The 26535-nt window shown below is 39.0% G+C and overlaps 1 long non-coding RNA gene across 1 annotated transcript; it reads left to right on the top strand.

The window, feature by feature from the left end:
- Positions 1-7130: 7130 nt before the first annotated feature.
- Positions 7131-8892, top strand: LOC150039916 (uncharacterized). Its single transcript, XR_016534133.1, has 3 exons — positions 7131-7182; positions 8039-8092; positions 8842-8892. It is a non-coding gene; the product is annotated as an uncharacterized LOC150039916 (long non-coding RNA).
- Positions 8893-26535: the final 17643 nt, after the last annotated feature.

The raw sequence follows: 26535 nt of genomic DNA, 5'->3' as shown, positions 1-26535 counted from the left end.
TGCGTGAAGTGGAAAACAGTGAACACGGATACAAAATTTAAAAGCCATATCAGCTGGAGTTTCTACATAACGAGCGAAAGGGAAAAGAGGAGACCTGGAAGCAGAATCTGAGTGATATATCAGATTCAGCTTCTACATAGCAAGGGAAAGAAAATCTAGGAAACAACAAAACCACAGAAAACATTGGTGTAGGTTCACAAAGAAAGAATTCTTCATCAGTCTTGTCTAAAAGCTTTGTTTTTTAGAGATGAACATTTAGTTAGATCCCAAAGTCTCTTTTTTAGGAAAACACAAGAAATACCCTCTTGAATATATATATATATATATATATATATATATTATGTATAGTTAGTCTTCAATGAATTGCAGCTAATTTGTGTGAAAAAGTACATATAGGAAGGGCCAGGTGTATGGCCTAGTGGTAGAGTGTTTGCTTAGCATACAGGAAGCCCTCGGTTCTATTTCTTGGTAACACATACACAGGAAAAGTTGAAAATGTTGCTGTGTTTCAAGTGATAGAGCGCTAGCCCTGAGAAAGCTCAAGGACAGTGCCCAGGCCCTGAGTTCAGGCTCCAGAATTAGCAAAAATTAAAAAGTATATATAGGATTTTACATAGTATTTGACTGTGCTTAATTTAATGATTCAAAGCAGATCCCATCTCTATCTAGAGAGGTCAGCTATGATAGGTCAAATAATGAACATAGATAGGCATATGTATGAAGATATACAGAGACTAAATAAGTATGTAGGACCAATTATTTTCTTTGATTTTGTTTTGTAGGATGGGGACTTGAACTCTGGGCCTGTGTGCTATTGACCCTGAGCTCTTCAGCACAAAGCAGGGGCTATACCACTTGAGCCATAGCACTACTTCTGAGTTTCTGGTGGCTAACTGGAGATTCCAGTCTCATTGGAAATTACAGTGGCAAGGCTGGCTTTGAAATATGATCCTCAGATTTCAACCTCCTGAGTAGCTAGGACTTTAGTCACTTGACCCCTGCATTATGGAAACTATTTTGAATGTCACAGCTGTGCAGCTCTATCTGCGCCATACTGTCCTTTTAAAATTGAGTGAATGATTGAGACACCAGTGAGGAGATGGGGTTCTTGATATTGCAGTGAACAGTAAAGAGAACTTTTAGAAAATTCTGATAGGATAGCTTGTTTATAAGACCCTATTCTGAGGGGCTGTACACATTTTGTAGACTGCAATGACAAATGATCACAGAAAAAGTAGCTTCCGCAGTAACAATTTACATCACAACACTGGGGGATATAGGGCTCAAATCAAAGGGCCCACAGCTACTTGGCCCCTACTCAGGGCTGAGGAAAAGGAAGTTCCTTGTAGATCCCTTTCCCCTGTTTTCCTGGTTGTGGACAATTGTCAGGTCCATGATTCCTCCTCTAGATTGCTGCCCTACTTGGCACATGCCATTCGTATTTTTTCATATATTTTTTATTGTAATTAATAGAAGGGTTACATGATATTTGCCAGATAGATGGTGCATCACTTCATATACATTGATAACCTTTCATATGTCTTGGTCCCCATTTCCCTCCCCCCCACCCCCACCCCTCATTTGTTTCCCCCCTTCCCTATCCAATTTCAAATAACCAAAAAGAAATATATCTGATATATCAGGTAACAAAGTGAGATACTGTAACAATGTGAGATAACCAAGGGACAGCAAAAGAGATAAGAGATAACATAGTACCTTAAGAACAACAATCATTCATTATATGGCTTATGTTTCTATATCCTGGAGATCCTTTCATTTAGCGTCCTACTATATGGCCTTTTGTATCAAGGTTTTGCCCTATTGCAAATCTCTGCTAGGACAGCCCAAGGTTTCCACTGATTATGACAAATGAGGGAAACCACTGAGCCTAAGGTCCTTTGAGTCTGGCTTACTTTAGTTAATATGATTTTTTCTAAGTCTTTCCATTTCCTAACAAATGGGGCAATGTCATTCTTTCTGACAGCAGCATAGAATTCCATTGTGTACAAATACCACATTCTTTCGGTACAGTGAATACTTTTTCAAAATCTAAATCCAAGGGTTATGACTCAATGATTAGTGTGTAGATATCAATAACCTTGGGTAAAGCATTGAAGTCTAGGCATCAAGAATGATTTTAATTGTGGAAATGAACAGTGACTGGGTGTTCCAAAGAAATCATATTCTCAAAGAAATTAGGAAGTGTGTGTGTGTGTGTGTGAGAGAGAGAGAGAGAGAGAGAGAGAGAGAGAGAGAGAGAGAGAGAGAGAGAGAGAGAGAGAGAGAGTGTTTATATGTGTGTTTGTGTGCTGGTACTCTGGTGTTATGACATCTGCCCCTCTGCTCTTGTGCTTAAGTCTGATATTTTCTTTTCACTTTTCCTTTCCAGTCCAATATTTTGTTGCCAATATTTTGAATTGGAAATGTCCTTTCAAAGCCATTTCTACTCTGATTTCCTTCCATTTATCATCATCAGTCCTCTCAGTAAATGTCATTATTGAGTTGAGCAGTGGTTCACCAATCCATTCCTGGCCATGCTGAGGGCACAACAGTGGTTCATGTGATGAGACTGCGTTGCCAAATGCTAGTCTCATCCCCTGCAGCTTCATCTAGTACAGGATTCGGAAGTCAAATCTCAGTACTGCAAAGAGGCCTGGTAGGGATAGCAGAGGTGGAGGGGTGGCTCCTGTAGCAGATCCCATGCTTGGCATGGAGAAGTCCATGGTTTCAATACCCAGCATTGTAGATAGAAAATGATAGTTTTCTTTACTGTTTAGACTCAATTTTTGCGTATGTGTTTACTTTCTTCACAGTGTGAACACTTACACCCAGAGGGGAAAGTTGTCACAGTCCTGGCCGACCCTCAACATCTGGCGAGTCCCCCGTGTACTTCTCATCACAGTGCTAACCAATATGCAGTGTTGTAACCATAGACAATACCCATGGCAGGCACACAGTGTCAGTACAACCTTGTTTTCAGTTTTGAAAATAAACAGGCCACAATGGAACACACCAATAAACAACTGTTCCTATTCTCTTTGGAAGTCAAGTTGCCGGATCTACGAAGATAAATGAAGATGGTCACAGTGAATATATGAAACTCACACTAATTGAATGGAATGGAATCAGATTTCACATACAAAGTAGCTAATGGAGCCTGAATCAGTTCTTTATACCCCACACTTATGTTACCTTGAAAGACTCAGCATCACATCAGATAGAGGTCCTGCAGACCCTTTTATCAATCAGAGAGGTAGGACAGACAGCCACCAATACTGCAGCCAAGTAGGGAAGAGAGGAGCTACGGAAGCAGAAATGGAGAGGATATGTCATTTTGATTTCCTACATAGCAAGTGAAATGGAAAATAAGGGAAGCCACAAAGCCACAGTCAACACTGTGTAGATTCATAAGGCAAGATCTCTTGGCCAATGTTGCATAAACACTTTGTTTGGCAGAGGTGAACATTTATTACAGTAAGAAGCATTATTTTCCAGGAAAATTCAGGAAGTACTCTCTTGCATATACAATATATAGATAGTTTTTGATGAATTATAGATACTTTGGGAAAATAGTAGGTGTGAGAATTAACATAGTATTTGACTGTGTATAATTTAAAGATAAAGTAGTGATCATAAGGGGAAGGAAATGTATGTCTAGAGAAGTCAGCCATGAGGGTCAGTTACTGGAATATAGATAGGTATGTGTATAAAGTTGTACAGAAAGTATGCATCAAGTTTGTGGGCAGTATTTTGAATGTCACAGTAGTGCACTTTTATCTGTGCCATTCCATCCTTTCATGAGTTGGGTGAATGACTAAGATGAATGAGGAGAATGGAGTTCCTGTTGTTCTAGTGAGCCATAAAGAGAACTCTTAGAAAAATCTATAATCAGATCACCTCCATGAGACTTTATTCCAAGGGATTGTGTATGTTTTCTAGAGCTCAGTGACAAATCACAATGAAGTAGCTTCTGCACTAACAATGTATTTGAGAGCACTGAGGGGATTCAGTTCTCCAAGGGCCCATGAACACTTGGCTCTGACTCAAGGATGAAGAAAATAATTGAAGCACAAAGTCCCATTTTGTTGTGATAGTTTTCTTGCCCATGGATTCATCCTCTAGTTTTCTGACCTACTTGGCACATGCCATTCTTTCTGTACAGTAAGTACTAACATTTTTTTTGTCCAGTCCTGGGCTTGAGGTCAGGGCCTGAATACTGTCCTTGGATTTTCTCAAGTCTAGAGCTCTACCACTTGAGCCTCAGCACCATTTCTGGCTTTTTTTTCTATGTGTGTGGTACTGAGGAATTGAAGCCAGATCTTCATGCATTCTAGGCAAGCACTCCACCACTAGGCCAAAGTCCCATCCCAATGCTAATTTTTTGACAAATATGAATCCAGGGTTTATGAGTTGATGCATAGAGTATAGACATCAATTATTTTGGGCGAATCATTAAAGTCTTGGGATCAAGACATGATTTTAATTGCTGAAGTGAAGAGTGACTGGGTGTTCCAAAGAAATCACATACTCAACCAAAGAAATTATGGACTGTGTAACCTATGTGTTTGTGTGTGTGTGTGTGTGTGTGTGTGATATGTGTGTTTATGTGTATTCATATGATTATGCACTGGTATTATGACATGCCCCTCTGCTCTTGTGCTCTAATATAATGCATTATCACTCAAATTTCATATTTGTAGTCCAATGTTTTGCTGCAGGATTGGAAATAGCCATTCAAAGCCATTTCTACTCTGAGTGCCTTCCACTTGCTATCATCAGATCTTCTAGGAAATGTTATTATTGAGTTGAGCCAGTGGTTCGCCAGTCCATTCCTGGCCATGCTAAGAGAAAACAGAGGTTCAAATGATGAGGCAGCATTGCCAAAACTCGAATCACTCCTATGCAGCTTCATCTAACCCAAGGTTCTGAAGTCAAACCTCAGTACTGCAGAGAGGCCTGGCAGGGATAGCAGAGGTGGAGGTGGAGCTCTAATATCAGATCCCATGCTTGGCTGGAGAAGGCCATGGTTTCAATACCCAGCAATGTAGATATTTTTCTGTACTGTTCTGGCTCAATTTTTGTGTATGTGTTTAATTTCTTCACAGTGTGGAATCTGACACCCAGAGGGGAAATGTATCCCGGTCCTGGTCGGCCCTCAACATATGGTGAGTCCATGTACTTGTCAACTGAGTGATAAACAATGTAAAGTGTTGTAACTGTAGACAATATATATGACAGTCGATCAGTATCAGTACATCCTTGTTTTAAGTTTTGACATAAATAAGAATAGAAAAGGTCAAAAGACAATTGTTCCTGTTTTCTTTGAAAGTCAAGTAGTAGGATCTATAAAGGGAAATGAAGATGGTCACAGTTCATGTATAAAACTCACACCAATTGAATGTACTGGAAACAGATTTCACATAAAAAAAAACACTAATGGAACCTGAATCACTTCTCCATGCTCCACTCCTCTGTTACCTTGAAAGGCATACTATCACATTGGATGGGAGCCTACAGATCTTTCTATCAATCAAGGAGGCTAGAAAGACAGCCAACAGTAGCACCAGCAAGTGGGAACTGAGGGAGTCATGGAAGCAGCAGTGTAGATGGTATATCAGCTTGATTTCCTGCATAGCAAGTGAAATGGAAAATAAGGAAAGACACAAATCCACAATATATGTCCATAAGGAAAGAATTCTTTGTCAATCATTTTATAAAAGATTTCTTTATCAGAGGTCAACATTTCTTTGGACCAAGAACCTCATTTCTAGGAAATTCCCCTTCCAAAAATAGTATATTTTGTGATTGTTTTTGATGAATTGTACCAAATTTGGGTGAAAAATAGTTTTAGGAATTTCCACAGTGTTTTACTGTGTATAATTTAATGATTCAAAGCAGATCACACGTATATCTAGAGAGGTCAGCATAAAATAACAGATACCAGAATATGGATATACATGTGTACAAAGATATTCAGAGACTGAGCACATAGAATGTGGAGAACTATTGGAGTGTCACGCAGTGCGATTTTGTCTGTGCCATTCCATCCTTCTGAAAGTTGGGTGGAGGACTCAGACTCCAGGAGAAAGTGAATTCTCCCGGTCCTTGTGAGCAGTGAAGGGAACTCTTAGAAAACTCTGATCAGACCACCTGGGCATGAGACACAGATTGAAGGGTTTGTAAACATTTTCTAGGACTGCAGTAACAAAGGATCACAAAGGAAGAACTTGTGCACTAACAATTTACCTCCTACGACTGGGGATTATAGGTCTGAAAGTGGCTGTGAACATTTGTCTCTTCTTCGAGACAGTAGAAGGGAATGTCTCCACAAAGTCTCCCTTTGGTTTGGACAATTGTTTGGCCCATCCACTCCTCCTTTAGATTTCTATCCTATTTGGCAGATGCCACGCTCTTCTGTACAGTTAATGCAACCTTTTTCATAAATGTGAATCGAAGGTTTCTGACTCCATGAATAGTGCACAGACGTCATTTATTTGGGTAAAGCCTTAAAGTCTTGGCATCAAGACATGATTGTAATTGTTGAAATGAACAGTTGCTGGGTTTTCTCACAAGATCACATTCTTCATCAAGGAAATTACCAATTGTGTGTGTGTGTGTGTGTGTGTGTGTGTGTGTGTTCCTGTGCAGTTGCTGTGGTATTTGGCCTTGTGCTCCTTTTGTTCTTGTGCCAGGGTGTTGCTTCCACTCTTGATCTGTACATTCCCTCATCAGCATTTTGCTGCTGAACCTAATTAGCCTTTCAGACACATTCTTTTCCTTAGTGACTTTGTTTTTGTCATCTGTCTTCAGTTCTCTCAGTACATGATCCAGTAGATCACAGAGGTCTGACAGTGGTTCATCTACCCATGCCAGATCATCCTCAGAGCACAGCCAGCAAAGGATGATTGACAAAAGCAATCTTCTGTCCTCAGAAGCTTCATTCAGCACTGGGCCCAAACTTTAAGCTGCAGTTTCAGAGACAGGAATTGAAGCTATAGAACAGTTAGATACACAACTCAAATGCATATCTAGCGAAAACCATAGTTTAAACCCCCAACCTTTTAGGGGAATGCATTGTTTCTTCTCCCAGTGTCCCACTTAATTGTCTCTATGTTTTGTATTTTGTTATAGTGAGCACCACACATTAGAGGTCCTCATATCTGAACCGAGCGCAAATGTTTGGTGAGTTGATTTGACATCTCAGTGTACAACCGTTTTGGAGTCTGAGGACAATACAGATTATACAGACAACCTAGGAATATCTTTATGAAGTCATTTTGAATATTGACACAAATAGAGGATGATTGAGTTGGTCAAAAAACACTGGTGGATTGGCTGCTCTGTAGTCTAGGAAGCAACCAAATTTTTCATAATGTCAGTGCTTGTATGTTGCTTTCTATTAGCCAACGGAGGTGACAGTCCTACTCAGAAGTAACCCTGTGGTGAAATGGTGTGTAGAGCCTAGTATTAAAGTTCTTATTGAGTGTGGATTGACCCTGCATTCTCCAGAATGGTGATACTGAAAAGCCCACCATTATATTGATGGAATTCCTGCTTCTGGCCTACTGTCCATTGTTCCTATCTGAGAGTTGAAATCAGTAAAGATATCCCAGATTATTGAAGGAATGAAGGAAGCAGAAAATTAGGGAATTCAGGGTTGAGTTCCTTTGACTTGCATAGAAAGTTACACAAGATGGAATTAGGCATTGTGGTAGATGTACTGAGAAAAATTCTTCCATCTTGGATGAAACCTTTAATTTTCTGAGGTCCATATTTAATATCCCCAAGAGATACAATTCCATTTGTATGGCAAAATGGAATACTGCTTTTCATTTAATAACATGCCTCTCAGTTTTGTACTGCAGTACCAGAGAAAATCACTCGAGGGAACACAAGATGTAGATGTAGCTCAAGTGGCAGAACATTTTCCTAGCATGAGCAAGGCCATGATTTCGGTATCCAGCTTGTATAAAACATGTTTGAGTTCCTCTACATGGTCCAACTCAATTATCTGTTTCTAATTTTATTTCATTTCTAGTGATGTCACGACGTTTCCAGCCACTGCGGTTTGTGACTCAAACATTGACATTTGGTGAGTTGTCTATCATCTGATAGTTAAACTGATTTCAATGTAAGTACAATGCCCAATCAATATGGCAGCTTCTCAGAGAGTTCTCATGTAATCCTTATGTGTATTGAAATAGAGAATGATAGCATAAATGAACACACACTTGATCATGGTCTGCTTTGAAGTGAAACCTAGCAACCAAATCCTTATTTACATATCAGTGCCTGCATGCAACTTTCACAGAGCCAACAGTTAGAAACAATGAGAATGGTCTTAGTGGTTTCTCAATGAAACGAACAACAGATCTTTTTCATTCTCCAGAATTCTGATACCCACTATCAGAACTGATGAGAATCCTTCTTCTTAGGCTACCGTTCCTTGTACATTTGTGAGAGGCAGTTAAAAAAACAACCAAATAAATGAAAGGACAGAGGGAGTAGAGCAGACTTAGAATGCAGAAAATTAGAAGTTCTAAAGCACTGAGTTCCTCTGAAGTGAGTTCCAACTAGCATTAAACTGCATAATATCAATAGCATTGTGCTAAGTTTACTAGGAAAGAAAACGACTTTAATCATGCATAAAAGTTTTCTTTTACAAAAGAAATTAATTTTCCTTTCCAGGGAAAAATGGAAATACCTTTGTTCATTTTGCTAAGTTATGTATTATTTCTATTCCTATGAATTTATTTGTGTTAGGTAAACTGTAGCCAATTTGAATAAAAAACTAAGACTATGAGTTCACATGGCATTTGACTCTATCGTTTAATCCTCTAGCACGGATGGAAAAGATCCAACAGAAGTTGGGACCGAAGAATTGACAAAAAGGTCAGATATGTATATGTAGATAAACATACGTAAATATACATGGTTGTTAATCAGAGTGTTTCTGGGAATTATTTTCAAAATGTTCTCAGTGCAGCTTTTTCTGTAAAATTACTCCTTTTCCATGGTTGTTGAATAAATGAGAAACGAGTCTCAGAAAAGTGTTTTGCTATTTTAGTAAGCAGTGAAGCAAAATTCCTAGACAATCCACACCTTGCTGATATATTAGATCCTACTAGAATTAAATTTGTTCCTTTGGTGTTACAGCAGTGACACACAATTCCATGCATTTGTTCTGACCAAATGAATTTTTTCAAGGTGAAGAAATAAAATGTCATACCAAAGAGACTACAAGTTTGTTTCATTGTGAAAGGGGTAAATAACCTCTTGTACAACTCTTTCCCATATTTTTGCCCAGTTCTCTCATGTGTGTGCTCTTTCTCTAGATCCAAAACTTAATTTATGCATAATATTTTCATTGTCCACTTTATGCCACATTTTAAACACTGTGGTTCTAAGGTTGGTGAAACTATGAACACTTTATAGACAACATTTATACTGGTGAAAGAAATGAATCCATGGCATTATGATTTTTATTTTACTTCTTACTGCTCACACGTGAATACAGGGATCATGAAAAATTCACATTTCAAATAAAAGAGTTTGGAGACAGATTGGGTCCACCAGCATGTGGGATGGGGGTATTCTGATACTATGGCTTCTAGTCAGGGCTTCAGGAATATTCTGCTTTCTTGCTTATACCTGAGGCTCTGCTTCTGGAACCACACATACAGTGCAACATTTTACTGGATCCTTGGAGATGGACAATTACAAAAATAAATTTCTACCCTGGATGTTTTCATATTGCTGTCCTCTGATCTTTGTCACCTGTGTAGATATAATTATACATATGAACCAAAAGCATGCACATCCATCGTAGATTCTGGTGAAAGCCCAAGTGGAAAGATCATTGATCAAGCAAGCCTAGGCACAAAGATTCACCATACCATGAACAGAGAGTATCACAGATAGTGCTCTGAGTTGAGACCTGAGTACTGGAGATAAGGGGTGTTAGGGACAGAAAAGCTAGAGATACAGCTCCATTGGCAGATACTTGTGTGGCATACTCAAGGTCATAATTTCTATACCTAGTAGTGTCAGAAAAAAAATGTGTGATTTTTTTCCAACATGGTGCAACCTGATTTTTGTATATGTTTAATATGTCCACAGTGAAGACAATGACTTAACAACGGTTGTTTTTCATTCTAATGAAGACAACAGTAATTGGTGAGTTGATTTTTTTAGTAATATATCATTTTGGAGGATAATGTATCTTCAGACTACACAGGACTGCCTGTCCATATCTGCAGGTAATCATGATCTGGTTTGAAACTTATTAGAAAATGATAGAGTAGATCAAAATACACTGGCTCATGGGGTGCTATGAAGTCAAGTACTAGCATCTCAAATCCTTAGATCACCACAGTGCCTGTCAGCTAGTCGCATGAGCCCAGGCAGCTGGGAATCCCTTTCTGAAACAAAAAAGTAATCCCAGCGGTCTATATGGCCCATAAAGGAAGACTATATCCTTTCTTCTATAGATGCCTGCAACCACAATCAATGGTAGCCCTGCTTCTAGACTTCTGTTCCTTGTCCCTATCTTAGAGGCAGGAAAGTCACCAGGGAATAGAGGACACCTAGAATGCTGATATTTAGATGATATCTAAGTCTTGATTTCCATTGAAATCAGTTGAACTGAAACCAGAAGAGGTTATTCTCCATCAGATCAGGTAGATTTATTGGGCCACAGTATTCTTAACTTTTAGGGAAAAGTCTTACCTTTTGCAAGTAGAAGAGTTTAATTTCTCTAAGACGCCTCCAATTGAGTTTCCTAGCATGTATGGATACTGAACATACCTATCCAAGTAGACAAATGTGCAGACTGAGAATTGTGATGTTCATGGAAGTTTCCAGCACTAGAGAACACCATTAACCTAGTTTCTATCTGATTTAAATACAGTGTGTATAGGAATCTTTCTAACTTTGTTTCTTTGGGTAAAACAGAAACTTACCTGGATAAAAGAGAAACATGTCAGGAAAGCAATGTTTCATGTATGCCCTGTTGTGTTTAAGACACTGTAAAAACACCCACACAATCTAAAAGAACATTTCATTCAAAATGCTTTGGTATGAGATTTTTCAGATTGGGTGAAGGACAAAAGAATCCTGAAAGAGCAAGAAACAAAGAATTTGGAAAGAGCCAGGAACAGGATGCAGTTGGCAGGGCGTAGAGGAACCTTCAACAGCAGGTGAAGCTGGTTCTACAAGTACCCACTCATCATCACTGTTGATGGAACCTGCCTCACATTTATACGTGTTTCATGTTTATTCTGGTGGATATGGATGGATGTAAGAAGTTAGTCTAGGGACTTAATCAGGAATTTCTTGGTTGCAATGAAGATGTGTCCCTCTAGAATGTAATTGTACTTAAAAAAGGGGACTATGCATTGGTATTAAGATGATAGGTCCTTCAATATGAATCCATCAGCTTTTCCTTTGCAGAAGTGTAATGTTCAGGTCACTATCACAGGAAAACTCATTTCTAGTTAAAGATGTTAGATATGAATTAGGACGATATAGATGAACATTCAAGGTCAGTTATTACCAGACTCATCAAAGAAATGCAGTGATTGGCTTTTCCAAAGTTATATTTAATAACAGTATCTATGTACTTTTGTCCATATTGATAGCAGACACCTCAATCCCAGTGTACATTGTTCAGAGGCCCAGCTGCCGGTCTCTAGTTTATGACCCTTGGGTTACAGCGTGAAGTCTCTTATGATGGTGAACTTTCGGTGTTAGTGACAGACACTGGGATGAAGAACTTAAATAGTATACAAGAGATGTATACTAGGAGAACAAACTGAATCGGGAGGTAACAGAAACCATCACCAAATGCTGTATCCTTTTTGCATCTGAGAAGAAAGGCAGAGGAAGTAAACATTTTCCTATATGCAATAGGTGTTTAATGCATCATAAATTTATACAACTCAGTAAATTGTAAAGTCATATACAAACTTCCAAGTAATTGATTTACTTGGGCGTAAGGTTCCTGTAGCTATAAGCTTCAGAATCATTTTTGTACAATATTTAAGAATTTATATATCAGATCTGATATGTGATCAAATGTATGTTATCACAAGTGTGCATATATACATATGCAGAGATATTTATAAGGAGTGAATACACAAAACACATGAGTTAACGATAGCTAAGTGTGTAGAGCACATGATTGGAAGTGGGCAGGATGAAACAAGAGGAGAAAGGAAGAAGACGTTCAAATTTGTAAAACGACCCACTTGAGGGTTTGGAATTGCAGTGTCATTTTAACTGCCATGCTTGTCACTGATGTGTCAGGGGATGACATCTGTCTTCAGATGAAACTGGGTGAGGGAAGAACAGGTCATGAGCAATATGCTTCATCTACATTGCTCACATTAATAACATATTCCTTCAGAAAATATGAAGTATATTACCTATGGATCTGTGTTGGAGTCCTTCTTGGACATCTAGGAGGGGGGTAAGATGGCGACGGAGCCCACAAATAATCCCGGGAACACAGACTCTGGAGACCAGGCTCCAGACTCTTGGTGCAGTTTGCTCAATACAGATCGAGTGGTGGCTGCCACATCAGCAAATGGGGACCTCCCTGTGTATGACCGTCAGCCAATGATGTCCTGAGACACGCACCACTTGCTAGGAGTACCCGGGAACTCCTATTTCTGGTGGGAGGGGCCAGGTGCCCTCTGGCTCTGGACTGCTTGGGTCAGTGTGTGTGCACATGCTGAAGCACAGGTGGCAAGCAGCGGGGCTCCTAAATCACAAGCTAGGAGTCCCCGCAGTTTCCCCTTTTTCTTTATTTGTGGACACTCATAATGAATGTAGGATGGGGCCCAAACCTTGTGCAAAGATATTAGCTAGATGGCATCCAGGCAAGCCTGGATAAACTCAACCAACTTAGCTAAAGCAAACATGGGTCCTGCTGCTGTGGAAATGAGTGTGGTGGGCCAGAGAGAACTAGGGCTAGGTGGGTTTAAGATGGGACTGGCGTTAACGGGAGTCACAGCCCCCATGTACTCCCCAGCATGCTTTGAGGGAAGACAATAGGGTTGCAGTTCCTCTGATTGTATTGTTCATAATCATATCACGGTCCCATGCCAGGGTAGACATAGGATGAGGTAGCTTTGAGGAGAGTGTGGAGGCAGAGTCTGTGGCATCCACAGCCAGCAGAGCAGTCATCCAGGGTGGTTTTTCTGGATTAGGTCGGTGTCCTAGGTCATACTGGTGAGGTCGCAAAGGTGGAGGCAGAACTCAGGTCAGCTGGCTGTGGCTGGCAGCCTTCTTCCAGGGGTGTGCTGGTCTCCCGACTGGCGCCGGAGCTAAGGTGACTGAACCCCGGAGGCAACTCAGAATAGCGACCACGATGGGGAAGAAATGAGGCAAATCACCAATGTGCTCCCCTTTCTGACCTGCCGGACTACCCTTTTCCACATGGACTCATCCCATATCCTACCTCCAATCCCTCACAGGGAGAGAGACAGAACAATTTCATAAACTTGCTCAAGCTGTCTATCAGAAAAGTGAAGGTGCCTGCTCTCCAAGATCCCTTTCCACATAATTGCTTATAGAGGTCCACTTACCTACTAGTTGTGCCCCACGTCTGGGCACCAGTTTCTGGGGTCTTTCGCAGACTTCTAGAGGGGGTAAGATGGTGACAGAGCCCACGAATAATCCCAGGAACACAGAGTCTGGACACCAGACTCTCAGTGCAGATCTAAGTTTATTTTAGAAAACGCGATGGCTAAATACAGATCAAGCGGTGGTTGTCATGTCATCAAATAGGGACCTCCCTGAATGAGACCATCAGCCAATGGTGTCCTGAGACAGGCCCCACTCGCCGGGAGTATCCTTCCAGGCGGGAGGGACCAGGCACTCTCTGATTCTGGATTGCCTGCATCACTGAGAGTGTACATGCTGAAGCACAGGTGGTAAGCAGCATGGCTCCTAAACCACTAGCTACAAGTCCCCACAGGTCTGCAGTAGATTGCAGAAAGAAACAGACGTAGAGGCTAGTGAGCAGCAGAACTATTTGTATGAAAGATCAAGGTCATGTAAGTATCCCTTATAATATACAGCCCTGTCATTATTTGAAGCTAGTGTTTACAATGCCCCTGGGTCTAGCTGTGCCCCTCTGCCAGCTTGTTCTGATCCTAATCTCTAACAAACTGAAAAGACACTTACCCTCATACCACACTTTGTATTCTTTTATAACAATGTAGATATTTTTAATGGTGGATATAAGAAATTGCTATGAGAAGTGGAGAATCTGGAACTTAGCTGTGAGAAAAGAAGAAATTTGGAATGAGAAAACAGGGCCATTAGAAGCTAACAGCACTGCTTTTACTTAGTTGCAAACAATGAGCATAAAAGTTTTGTTGTATGGATATGGCTTTCTTGTATGGAATTGTCCCAGACCAAATATGTCCCTTCCCAAACTACTCTCTCTTCTTTATATGGAAAGGTTGTTGCCAAGTCTCAAAGTGACTGGATTGATATGGTAATAATATTCAATCTTGGCACCACATACTCTGAAGATTATCCCAACATGTGAATGGAAGATATTGCAGTATCGTTCAGAGCAAGTAATGACTCCATGGTTACTTTCTCTCCTCTGTCTTCAGTTACTTGGGAAAACTGGAGGTTTTGATTACATGTGAAGATCATGGATAGATGACTACCCTGCCTTCTCCTTAGGAAGTTGTGGCCTAGTGTCTTGGTGACTCAATGAGTAATGTGTTCTCTTTACCTTTGGAGATGACCTTGCACCTATCTTCTTTTCTGACCCAGTGAGCTAGATACACAATTACTTAAGAACGCTTATTGTTAATATTTTATCACCAAGTATATTTCTTTGATAATCTTAAACTGTAATGTTGTGCTGATTTGAAATCAAGTGTGAGAAGAATATCTCAGTTATAGGGAAGAAGCATAGTCCACTGTTTTGTGACTTGCAAAATAATTTGACCCAGAATATGAAGTTTAATTATTCATGTGATATCTGACTATATGTATTTTTTGTTCCTATAGCACATCTGCATTTGAATTTTGTTCAGCAAACGATGATGACAGTGTGACTGAAAGGTAAGCTATAATCCAAGCCATATAATAGAGTGCTAGACAAATCTATATGTAGAAGTTTATGTACATATTTTATATGAATGTATGTACAGACACATGGACACATAAGTATCCACATTCATAAGGCTGGAACTGAGCCCTTTTATTTGAAGAAATACAAACAGCATGAAAGGGGCGGTGACATGTGTGATGCAGTGCAATTCAGAAAGTGAAAGATTCTGTGTTGGATCACCAGTGCTGCTAGGAAAATGAAAGAAATATGCATCAGGAAGGGTCTGCCTGTCACACTGACTGTGTGGTGTGTGGAAATTGGAGGTGATCCTATGTAGAAGCCAGCATGGAAAACAAGTTATTGAGACCCTTATCTCAAGCAGTGAGCCTGTCCTAGAAGCTCACCGCTGTATTCCCTTCTCCCAGGAGCACAGATAACCAGGTGATGATCTGAGACCACTTCCAGACCTAGACAGAAGGAAGACCTTCCTGGAAAGACATCTACAGCACCAAATGACTTAGGCCATTACTCAGGTGGTTGAGTGTTTGCCTAGCAGGCAAACAGAATGCCCTGTCATCACACTCCAGTGTGACAAAAAGGGGAAGCATTCAGTAACTTTCCAACAAGCTCCTACTGGGCTCTGTAAAACATTAGGTGTGACTCCTTCTGTGCTAATACACCACTGACTCTGTACCCACCTCCAAAACTCCCCACCCTGTGACTACTATTCTACCTCACACTTCTTGACTATCATGTTGAGCTGTCACATTAAAGTTAGTATATTTTTCAATATCATCACTTTGTTTTCATTTGCTTCAAGACACTTTAAATTTCTTTCTTGGTTTATCAGTCCCCCGATCATTCAAGTGTCTATCAGTTAACTTTCATGCGTTGTTTTGTCCTCTCTCTTTTTGTATCTCTATTGCTTTGTAAAAATAAGATACATTGGTATATCCAATTTTTGTTTCAGTTTCTTCTAACCTGGTTATTAGCTTAACATGTGATTTTCTGGTAGAATGTATATTCTTCAGTTAGAAAATGAAATGTTTTGAAGTGTCTTCTAGACAAATTTGAAATGTGGTAAACTTTGATGTTTTGTGATTGACATTTTTGTCTGAATGATCCTTCCTTTCTAGCAATGGATATGAATGCATGTAATATACTCTTCAAGTATATGTCTCCTTGTAGGTCTCATGATGTTGGTTTTATAGAAAAGCATTTTCCTGCACTATATACCTCTATCTTTACAATAACTATTCCTGGTTGTTTATTTGATGTATTTGCCATAATTTCCTGCTCTTCTTGACATCTTTTTCCAGTGATTGCTGTAGTCTGGGTTTTTTTTTACATATCAAGAACTGCTTGTTATTACTTTCATTTGATTTTTTCTAGACATACACTCTTCCTTTCCATCCTCACTCTTAAAAATGGGTATTCAGCAGCCAGCATATCATTGGGGCAGGGGTTTTCAAACTTACTCTACTACCATTGGCACTTTCATTGGATAGAATAATGCATATTCCCCTAAGTTTCTGATTGATCAGAAGAGACATATTGCTCCCATTCTCATTTATTTCTGTCATATATCCTTTTTTCATTGCTTCTTTGTTATTTGGCGGCTGCCAACCCAGAGAAGGATTGATTCTCTTCTTCTTTGTGTATTAGCCTAAAATTGTACCCTGTATGACTGGCAGTAAGTTGACTTAGTGAGTGTCAGTAAAGATATGAGTAAAATACTTGATTATCATCAAAGTACATATTTATTTCAGCTTGAAATAAATGCTTTTGTGGGGTCTGTGGTAATATTAACAATCTATTGTTAAGTGAAGGATAGTTATACAATCAGTAAATGTTAATATATCATTTTTATTATAATCAAAATGATGACCTAGTTTCATCTATCTTCTGATTTTATCTATCAATATATATGGTATCCTATGAGGTAGCAATTTGCTATGAGTAGTGAAAATTGATCATTTGTATAAAGTAGATTGTTCTTTGACTGAACATGTATGCTAAAGTTATGTGTCATGCCTGCCTATGTATTCCAATACACTTCTATCCTGAAAATTGTCTGTAGGACATAATGTGTGATCTAGGATGGAAATGTGAGTTAATATCCTTGAAGGCTCTCAATGATCTGATGGTATTTACATATATACATATCTATGTGTATTCCTAATGTCAGAATGAAGGCAAGAAATATGTGCATACACAAACAGATGTCAACATTTTAAACAAGAAGTAGCAGAGCAATACGGTATAGGCATGAGATCCCAGCTGTGAGACATATGTAGGAATACTATAGTCTGCTGTCAAACCTAAGCAGTGAAGGAAACTCTATGGGAAATGTATGAGAAAGAGATTTTGCCCCAAAATGAAGAACTGTCATCTGATACTACAACTGAACTTCCTGAAAGAAACAAAAATGAAGGGTAGGGTCTAAATATACATACACTCTCACCTATGTGTATCTATGCATATTTGCATGTTGGTAAGTCCAGACACACGTGAATGGATAGTTACAGAAAAGAAAGTGATAGAGATTAGAGAATTTAATTTTAAGTATTGATGACACTGCAGAGCCTTTGATATTTTTCTAAGATCCTTGGGCTCTAGTATCAGTAGAGACCTTTCTAAAATCTTAGGTATTTCCAAGAAGAAATATCATGAATTCTTCTTGTTCCTAATCTATTGTAGTGGCCAAAACCAATTCAGTGTTATGCTGTAAGACTCAGCAGGTTAAGAAATTTCTCTCTGGTGACTCCATTTTGTCTAGCTAGAGGATAAAACAAGTTACAGGGGTTCTGTCTTGTCTGTCTGACTGACTGTCTCTGTTTCTCTCTCTCTGTCTATTCTCTGTGTCTCTGTGTGTCTCGCCCTGTCTCTCTCTATGTCTCAATGACTGAGAAAAGGTTGGTCATTAGGGGTTTTTAAATTTGATGTGTATGTTCCAGAAATGCCTTACTGTTAAGGTGTGTTTTCAGCCCCAAACAAAAATTTGCCTAATTATGTGCTGGATGTCTATCTCAAAAGATGATGATGAAAAGACCAGAAAATCTTTTCATGCCCATGATCATCCCTGATATGTCTCAGTTCATTGCTGTGGGAAGGAGGCTGGCTAAAATAGAATGACTTGCCTAGGATTTCACATGTTCTGGGGAAAACAGACAGCTGAAGACAGCTCCCTCATACCATTTGTGATATTTTTAGTGGATGAGAAGTCTTTTACCATCAAGTGATGGTTGGAATTTTATGTGAAAGGTAATACCCAAAGCATGTCTGTATGTTTGTTTGCACATATATTCTGTAGATTAAGGTAAATAACTCATGAACTACAAATCCTTTTATGAATCAGAGAGGCTGGACAGACAGAGGACAGTAGTGCTAGCAAGGAGGAGAGAGAGGAAACAGAAATGTAGATGGTTGATCAGCTCCATTTTCTTCATAGCAAGGGATATGGAACATAAGGAAACCCACAAAATCACTGCAAAAAGTGGTTTAGGGTCATGTGAAAAAAACTCCTTTTAGACCTTGCATAAATCTTTGTGAATCACATTTCATTGGAGAGAGAGGCCTCATTTCTAGGAAAACACAGGAAATAACCCCTAGCATATAAAGAGTATTTAGAGTTAGTATTCAGCTAGTTATAGCTGTTTGGAGAGAAAAAGTAGTTTTAGGAATTTCCATAGTATTTGACTGCGCACAACTTAATGGTTCATGTTGGTAATGAAGAGGAGAACACTCAGAGATCTACAGAGGACAGCCATAAGAGCTCAGATACCCAAATACAGTCACACTTGTGTAGAAAGCTGTACTGAGATGAAGGAACATGTTAGTGGGAACCATTTGGAGGTCAGGGAAGTGCAATTATGTCTGTGCCATTCCATGATTTTGCAAATTGGGTGAAGGACTGAGACTCCAGTAAGGAGAGGGAGTTCTCACTGTCCTGGTGAGCAGTGAAGAGTTCTCTGCTTCTGGCCTGCCACCCATTGGTGCAATGTGAGAGTAAGTCAGTAAAGACATCCAGGATTCCTGAAAGTAAGGAGGGAATAGAAGGAACAGAGGAAGCAGAGTATTAGGTATGACCTCAGGGTTGAGTTCCCTTGAAAAACATCATATTGAAAGTCATACAAGATAGCATTAGGTCCAGTGTTAGGCTACTGGGAAAAATTCTTCTACCTTGGATTAAAACGGTCCATATTTAATTTCCTGAAGAGATTCAACTGCATTTCTGTGGTAAAATGAAAATACTGCTTTTCATTTGGTTCTGGTCTCTTAGTTCACACCAGAGTACTCGAGCACAGTGCTAGATGGAACAAAAGAGCTGGAGATGGAGCTGCAGCTCAAGTGGCAAACATGATCCTAGCATGAACACAGACATGGTTTAAGTTCCCAGCCTCGTAGAAAAGTTTGATTTCTGCAGTATGTTCCAAATGAGTTTTCTGTGTCTTATTTTATTTTATTGTTTAGAGATGACACAACGTTAACTGCAATTGCAGTTTGTGACTCAAGAATTAACATTTGGTAAGTTGTGTTATCTGTCATCTGAGTGTAAATTCATTTGTAGTGTGAGTTTAGTGTACAATCTATGTGACAGCTTATCAGTATCCTCATGTAATAGTTATTTTTGTACTGAAACTAAGTAGAAATTGATAGAGTCAATTAGTACATACTTGGTCATGGTCTGCCAGGAAGTGAAATTAGCAATCATATCCTTATTGACCTATTATCAGTGCCTACGTGCAACTTGCACTGAGCTAATAGAGATATGAATCCCAGTCAGGAACAATTAGGTTGTCTCAGTGGTTCTGAGATGAAAAGAGTTGTTGGGCCTCTTTCCTTCTCCAGAAATCTGTTTCTTAGACAGGCCCACTGTCAGTTCTGATGAGAGTACAATTTCTCGGCTGTTGTTCCTTGTATTTTGTTGATAAGCAGTTAAGAAAAGAGCTAAGTTAGTGAAAATAAGAAGGGAGTAGAGCAGACTTAGACAGCTGAAAATCAGATTGCATAAAGGATTGAGTTTCTCTGTAGTGAGTTGCATGTACAATTAAACTACATGATACCAATAAACATTTTGTTAATTTTAAGAAAGAAAATTTCTTTACTTGTGCATAGAAACTTTCTTTTGAAGAGATAAGAGTGTAAATTCCCAAAGAAATTAATTTCCTTTCTAGGGAAATGTGGAGACAGATTTCTGATGTTCAGGGAAATGACATTAACTAAGTTTCTATAGCATCTCGATATTGTGTGCCTGGGAATCTTTCTAACTTTGTTTGGAAAAACAGAAATATATACAAGATATGTTTCATGTCCCTGTTGTGATTGAGATACTGCAAAAACACTAGCACAATCTAAAGGGCATTTCACAATCCTTGGACACACACTACCAAATCCCCACTGTTGACTATACTTCTGTCTTACACATCTGACATATCAACTTGAGCTACCACATAAAAATTAGTGTGTTTTGCAATAGAATCATTTATTTTTCTATTTGCTTGAAGTAATTTTTACTTTCTTTCTTGGTTTATCAGACCTCTGATTGATCAAGTACTTATCAATTTACTTTCATGTCTTATCAAAATCCCTAAAGTCTTTGGGATATTTGTAGCTCTGTCTTTATAAAAATAAAAGATACATAGAGCCGCTATCCTAGCTACTGAAGAGTCTAAGAACTGTGGATCGTGGATCAGACACAGCCCTGGCACTAAAGACCTAGAGATTCCTACCTCCCATTAACAACCAAAAAAACCCCGAGGCAGTGCTGGGGCTCAAGAAGTAGAGTGGTAGCTCTGAGCTGAAGAGCTCAGGGACAATGCCCAGGCTCGGAGTTCAAGCCCCTTATATATCAACCAAGTGATACAATCCTTTCTGGACGAAGCAGTGGAGATCTAATTAGTAATATCGGTGGGAAACTCTGGAATTCTTATCCAGTTAACTTCCTGAAAGCCAGAAGTATGGCTCAAGTGGTAGAGTACCTTCTTCACAGAGAAAGCTAAGGGAGAGCACCCAGGCCCTAAGAGGAAGCCCAATAGTACCTGCACATAAACACAGTAAGAAAGAGAAAGAAGGAAGTCTACCTCCCTGTCAGAGACAGTCACAGGCCTGATGTGAATGGATGGAAAGAGATATTCCAATATGGCACCCAAAGAAACCAAATGTAAATGTACTCCTATCTGGCAAAGAAAACATGAAAGTATTACAACATGAAAGTCATTTCATTTTGCTAAAGACACTGCAATGATTAACAAAAAAATGCAACTAATCCTCAATGCACCCAATTTGACACAACAGACATCGCTGAACATAAATGAGTAGATGGATCCCAACCATGTTAGATCCTTTCCAAAGAATCCACAAGAAACCAGATTCAACTGAAGGCCAAGAGCCAAAGGCAGCATATATCTGCAGAATATTCCACACAACAATCCCAGAATAAGTATCATCCTAGCAACCCCCAAGCTTTCTCCAAAGGAAATAACATTTAGAGCCTAGAGGCAGCGTTATTCTTTTTCCCTTTCCCTTCCTCTAATATTCCTCTACAGTAATCATTCAAAGAGGTTTCTTGGCAGAGTATAAAGTAAGTCTTAACAATTACATATAAGAAAAGACAATGTTACTGTTTGCTATCATACTATGATGGAATTCAATTGGAACCAGACAAACGATAAAAGACAGAAAATATTGAAATACATAGAAATGGAACAAAACGCTTTGAATGGTTAATTGATTATTGAAGAAAGAAAGGATAGATATGTGTTCAAGTCTATAAAAATCATTAGAGAGTCTGACTATGACATTTGGTTTCATCCTATAGGGACACCTCATCCTATACCACAACCAAACTTGACAAAACAAACAACAATGAAGGGTAAAGTCTAAATATATATATATATATATATATATATATATATATACTCTCATCTATGTGCATCTATGCATAATAAAATGTATGTAAGTACAATCATACATAAAAGGATAGTCACTGAAAAGAAAGTGATTAGGATTATTGAACTTTATTTTAGGTATTGATGACACTGCAGGGCCTTTGATATTTTTCTAAGATTTTTGGGCTGTAATATCAGTAGATAACTTTCTAAAATCTTAGGTGTTTCCAAGAAGAAATGTCAAGAGTTATTGTTCCTAATCTATTGTGGTGTTCAAAGGCAATCTAGTGTTTTGTTGTAAGGCTCAGCAATTTAAAAACTTCTCTCTGATAAATAGAGGATAAAACAAGTTACAGTTGCGAGCTCTCTCTCTCTCTGTGTATCCTCCTCTCTCTCTCTCTTTCTCTCTGTCTCTCTGTCTCTCTGTCTCTCTGTCTCTGTCTCTGTCTCTCTGTCTCTGTCTCTCTCTCTCTGTCTCTCTGTCTCTGTCTCTGTCTCTCTGTCTCTGTCTCTCTCTCTCTGTCTCTCTCTCTCTCTCTCTCTCTGTCTCTCTCTCTCTCTCTGTATGTCTCCTTGTCTCTTTGTCTCCATGAATGAGAAAAGGCTGATTATTAGGGGATTTTTAATTTGATGTGTATTTTCCTAAAATGCCTTACTGCTAAGGTGCGTTTTCTGCCCCAAACAAAAATTTGCCTAATTATGTGCTGGATGTCTATCTCAAGAGATGATGATGATGATAAAAAGACCAGCGAATCTGTTCATGCCCATGTTCATGCCTGATGTGTCTTATTTCATTGCTGTGGGAAGGAGACTGTCTAATATAGAATGACTTGCCTAGGATTTCAGTTGTTCATGGGAGAAGTGGCAGCTGAAGAAACCTCCTCATACCATTTGTGATGTATTTAGTGAATGAGAAGTTTTTTTATCATCAAGTTAGGGTTGAAATATGTGAAAATCAAATATTCCTAAACAGCCAAAGCATGTCTGTGTTTTTGTTTCCACATATATTCTGTAGATTAAGGTGAATAAGTCATGAACTAGAAATCCTTTTATGAATTAGAGAGGCTGGAGAGACAGAGGACAGTAGTGCCAGCAAGGAGGGGAGAGAGGAAGCAGAAATGTAGATGATTGATCAGCTCAATTTCCTTCATAGCAAGGGAAACGGAACATCAGGAAACCCACGAAAACAGTGTAAACAGTGCTTTAGGGTCATAGGAAAAGAACTCCTTGTGAATCTTGCATAAGTTTTTATTTAGCACAGGTAATCATTTCATTGGAGAGAGAGGCCTCATTTCCAGGAAAGCACAGGAAATACCCCCTTCCATATATAGTATATGTAGAGTTTGTTTTCCGGGTATTATAGCAATTTGGGAAGAAAAAGTCTCTTTAGAAACTTCCATAGTATTTGTGCATAATTTAATGGTTCATGTTGATAATGAGGAGCAGAACATACATAGATTGACAGAGGACAGCCATATGTGGTCAGATACCCAAGTACAGACAGAGTAGTGTACTAAGCTGTACAGAGAACAAGCACCGTATTTGTGGGAACAATTTAGAAGGTCAGGGAAGTGTAATTTTGTCTGTGCCATTCCGTCTTTTTTGCAAATTGAGTGAAGGATTGAGACTCCAGTATGGAGAGGGAGTTCTCCTTGTCCTGCTGAGCAGTGTAGAGTTCTCTGCTTCTGGCCTGCCACCCATTGGTCCAATGTGAGAGTAAGTCAGTAAAGACATCTAGGATTACTGAAAGTAAGGAGGGAATAGAAGGAACAGAGGAAGCAGAATATTATCTATGACCTCAGGTTGAGTTCCCTTGAAGAGTATTTTATTGGAATTCATACAAGATATCAAGAGGTACTGTGGTAGGGGTACTGGGAAAAATTCTTCTACCTTGCATGAAACTGTTCCATATTTAATTTCCTGAACAGATTCAACTGTATTTCTGGGTAAAATGAAAATACTGCTTTTCATTTGGTTCTGGTCTCTTAGTTCGCACCGGAGTAGCAGAGCAAAGAGCTAGAGGGAACAGAAGAGCTGGAGCTGGAGCTGTAGCTCAAATGGCAAACATGATCCTACATGAACAGAGTCATGGTTTTAGTATCCAGCCTTGTAGAAAAGTTTGATTTCCTCTCTATGTTCCAAATCAATTGTTTGTGTCTTACTTTATTTTTTAGAGATGAAACAACGTTAACTGCAATTGCAGTTTGTGACCCAACCATTAACATTTGGTAAGTTGTATTATCTCTCATCTGAGTGTAAATTCATTTGTAGTGTGAATTTATTACACAATCTATATGACAGCTTCTTAGTGTCCTCCTGTAATCATTTTGTTTGTATTGAAAGTAAAAGAAAATGATAGAGTCAATTAGCACATACTTGGTCATGGTCTGCTATGAAGTGAAAAGTAGCAAGCATATCTTTATTTACCTATTATCAGGGCCTTCATGCCACTTGCACTGAGCCAATGGAGGTAAGAATCCCAATCAGGAGCAATGAGGTAGTCTCAGTGTTTCTGAGGTGAAAAGAGCCGGTGGGCCTCTTTCATACTTCAGAAATGTGATATTTGGACTCTCAGTTCTGATGACAGTCCAGCTTTTGGACTCTCTTTTGGTGAGAAGGAGTTAAGAAAACAACAAATTAATGTAAGTACGGAGGGGGTAGAGCAGACTTGGAAAGTTGAAAATCAGATTGCATAAAGGATTGAGTTCCTCTGTAGTGAGTTGTATGTACAATGAAAATACATGATACCAATAAACATTGTGTTAGGTTTACTAAGAAAGGAAATTTCTTTACTTGTGCACTAAAGCTTTCTTTTGAAGAGATAAAAATGTAAGTTTCCACAGAAATTAATTTCCTTTCTGGGTAATAGTAGAATTCCTCTGTTTATTTAGCTAAGTATGGAAAAATTTAAATTCTACAAATTCACTAGTGTTTGGGTAACTTGCTACCTTGAGTAAGACTATGAATGTACATGGTATTTGACTGTATAGAATTTAATTCTCTAGCTTGGATAAAAATGATTCAACAGAATTTGGGACAGAAGAATTCAAGCAAAGGTCAGATATCTATCAATAGAAAAACGTACATAAATATATATGTTATGAAACAGACTGATCATTTCTGGGTAGTTTCCAAATACTTTCAGTGTACCTTCTGTCTGTCATATTACTCCTTTTCATTTTGATGAGTAAATGAGAAAGGAGGTGCACAAAGTGTTTTGCTACTTTAGGGAGCAGTGCAGGAAAACCCCCCAAACCCTGCACATTGCCAATGTATGACAACCTTCTACAATTGGTTATGTTCCTTTTTTCTGACGGCAATGACATACAATTCTATGTATTTATTTCCTGCCATAACAATTTCTTCACAGGTGAAGAAATACAAGTGTCAGTTCAAAGTGGCTATACAACTTTGTTTGATCTTTTCCATAGTTTTTTGGCTATGCCTGATTCCTTGATGGGTATTCCCTTTCCCTAGGTCTGGACCTTAATTTTACATATACCTTTCATTGTGCACTTAATGCCAACTTTTAAAAACTGTGGTTCTAAGTTTTGTGTAACTATAAATACTGTCTCTGTACCATTTATATTGGATAATCAGATGACTCGGTGACATTATGACAAGGTCCTTACAACTCACATCTGTGAATACATGGTTCATGAATAAATGTACATTTTCAATGAAAGAGCTACGAGACAGAGAGTTAGAGAGAGTCCATACGTATGTGGCTGAAGGACGGTACTCTGATATCCCTTCAAGTCAGGGCTCCAGGAATGTTTTCCTTTCTTACTTATCACTGAGGCTCTGCTTCTTGATACACACGTGCAGCACACCATTTTGCTGATTCATTGGAGATGGATTACCACAGAAAGGATTTTCTACCCTGGATGGCGTCATCTTGCCATCCTCTGGTGGTCTTCCCCCCACATCCACCACACCCCTGGAAAACAGAATCACATCTGTGAACAAAAGGCTTGCACATCTATCTCGAGTTCTGGTGAAAGACTTAAGTGAAAGTGTCATTAAACAGGCAAGCCTAGGCATGAAGGCTCACCAGGCCATGACTAAAGGTGTAGCAAGGACAGGGCTCTGAGTTGAGACTTCAGTACTGGATGAAAATTTGGCAGAGACAGAAGAGCTAGAGACATAGTACATTTGACAGATGACCTGTGTAGCACACACAAGGCCACAAGAAGCGTCAGAAAAATGCATCACTTCTTCCTACATTGTCCGATTTAATTTCTGTATGTTTCAATATATCCACAGTGAGGACAGCAGCTTAACCAAAGTTGTTGTTCATTCAGATGAAGACATCAAGAGGGGGTGAGTTGACTAATTTCAAATTTTATTTTATTTTTGATTGTTGGGGTAATGCATAGAGGGGTAACAATTACATCTGCCAGATAGTAGATGCATTACTTCTCACACAATGATACCCCTTCTCACGTTATTGTGCCCATGTGCCTTCCCCCTCCCAATCATCTTGTTTTTTCTACTTCCTTTTTCTATTTCAAACAAGGAAATAAACGTATATACTGTGTGCCAGGTTACAAAGCCAGATACAGT

Source organism: Megascapheus bottae, unplaced genomic scaffold, assembly GCF_031878675.1.
Source record: "Megascapheus bottae isolate mThoBot1 unplaced genomic scaffold, mThoBot2.hap1 HAP1_SCAFFOLD_43, whole genome shotgun sequence".
NCBI classification, from domain to species: domain Eukaryota; kingdom Metazoa; phylum Chordata; class Mammalia; order Rodentia; family Geomyidae; genus Megascapheus; species Megascapheus bottae.
This window is presented reverse-complemented; position numbering and strand designations above follow the sequence as displayed.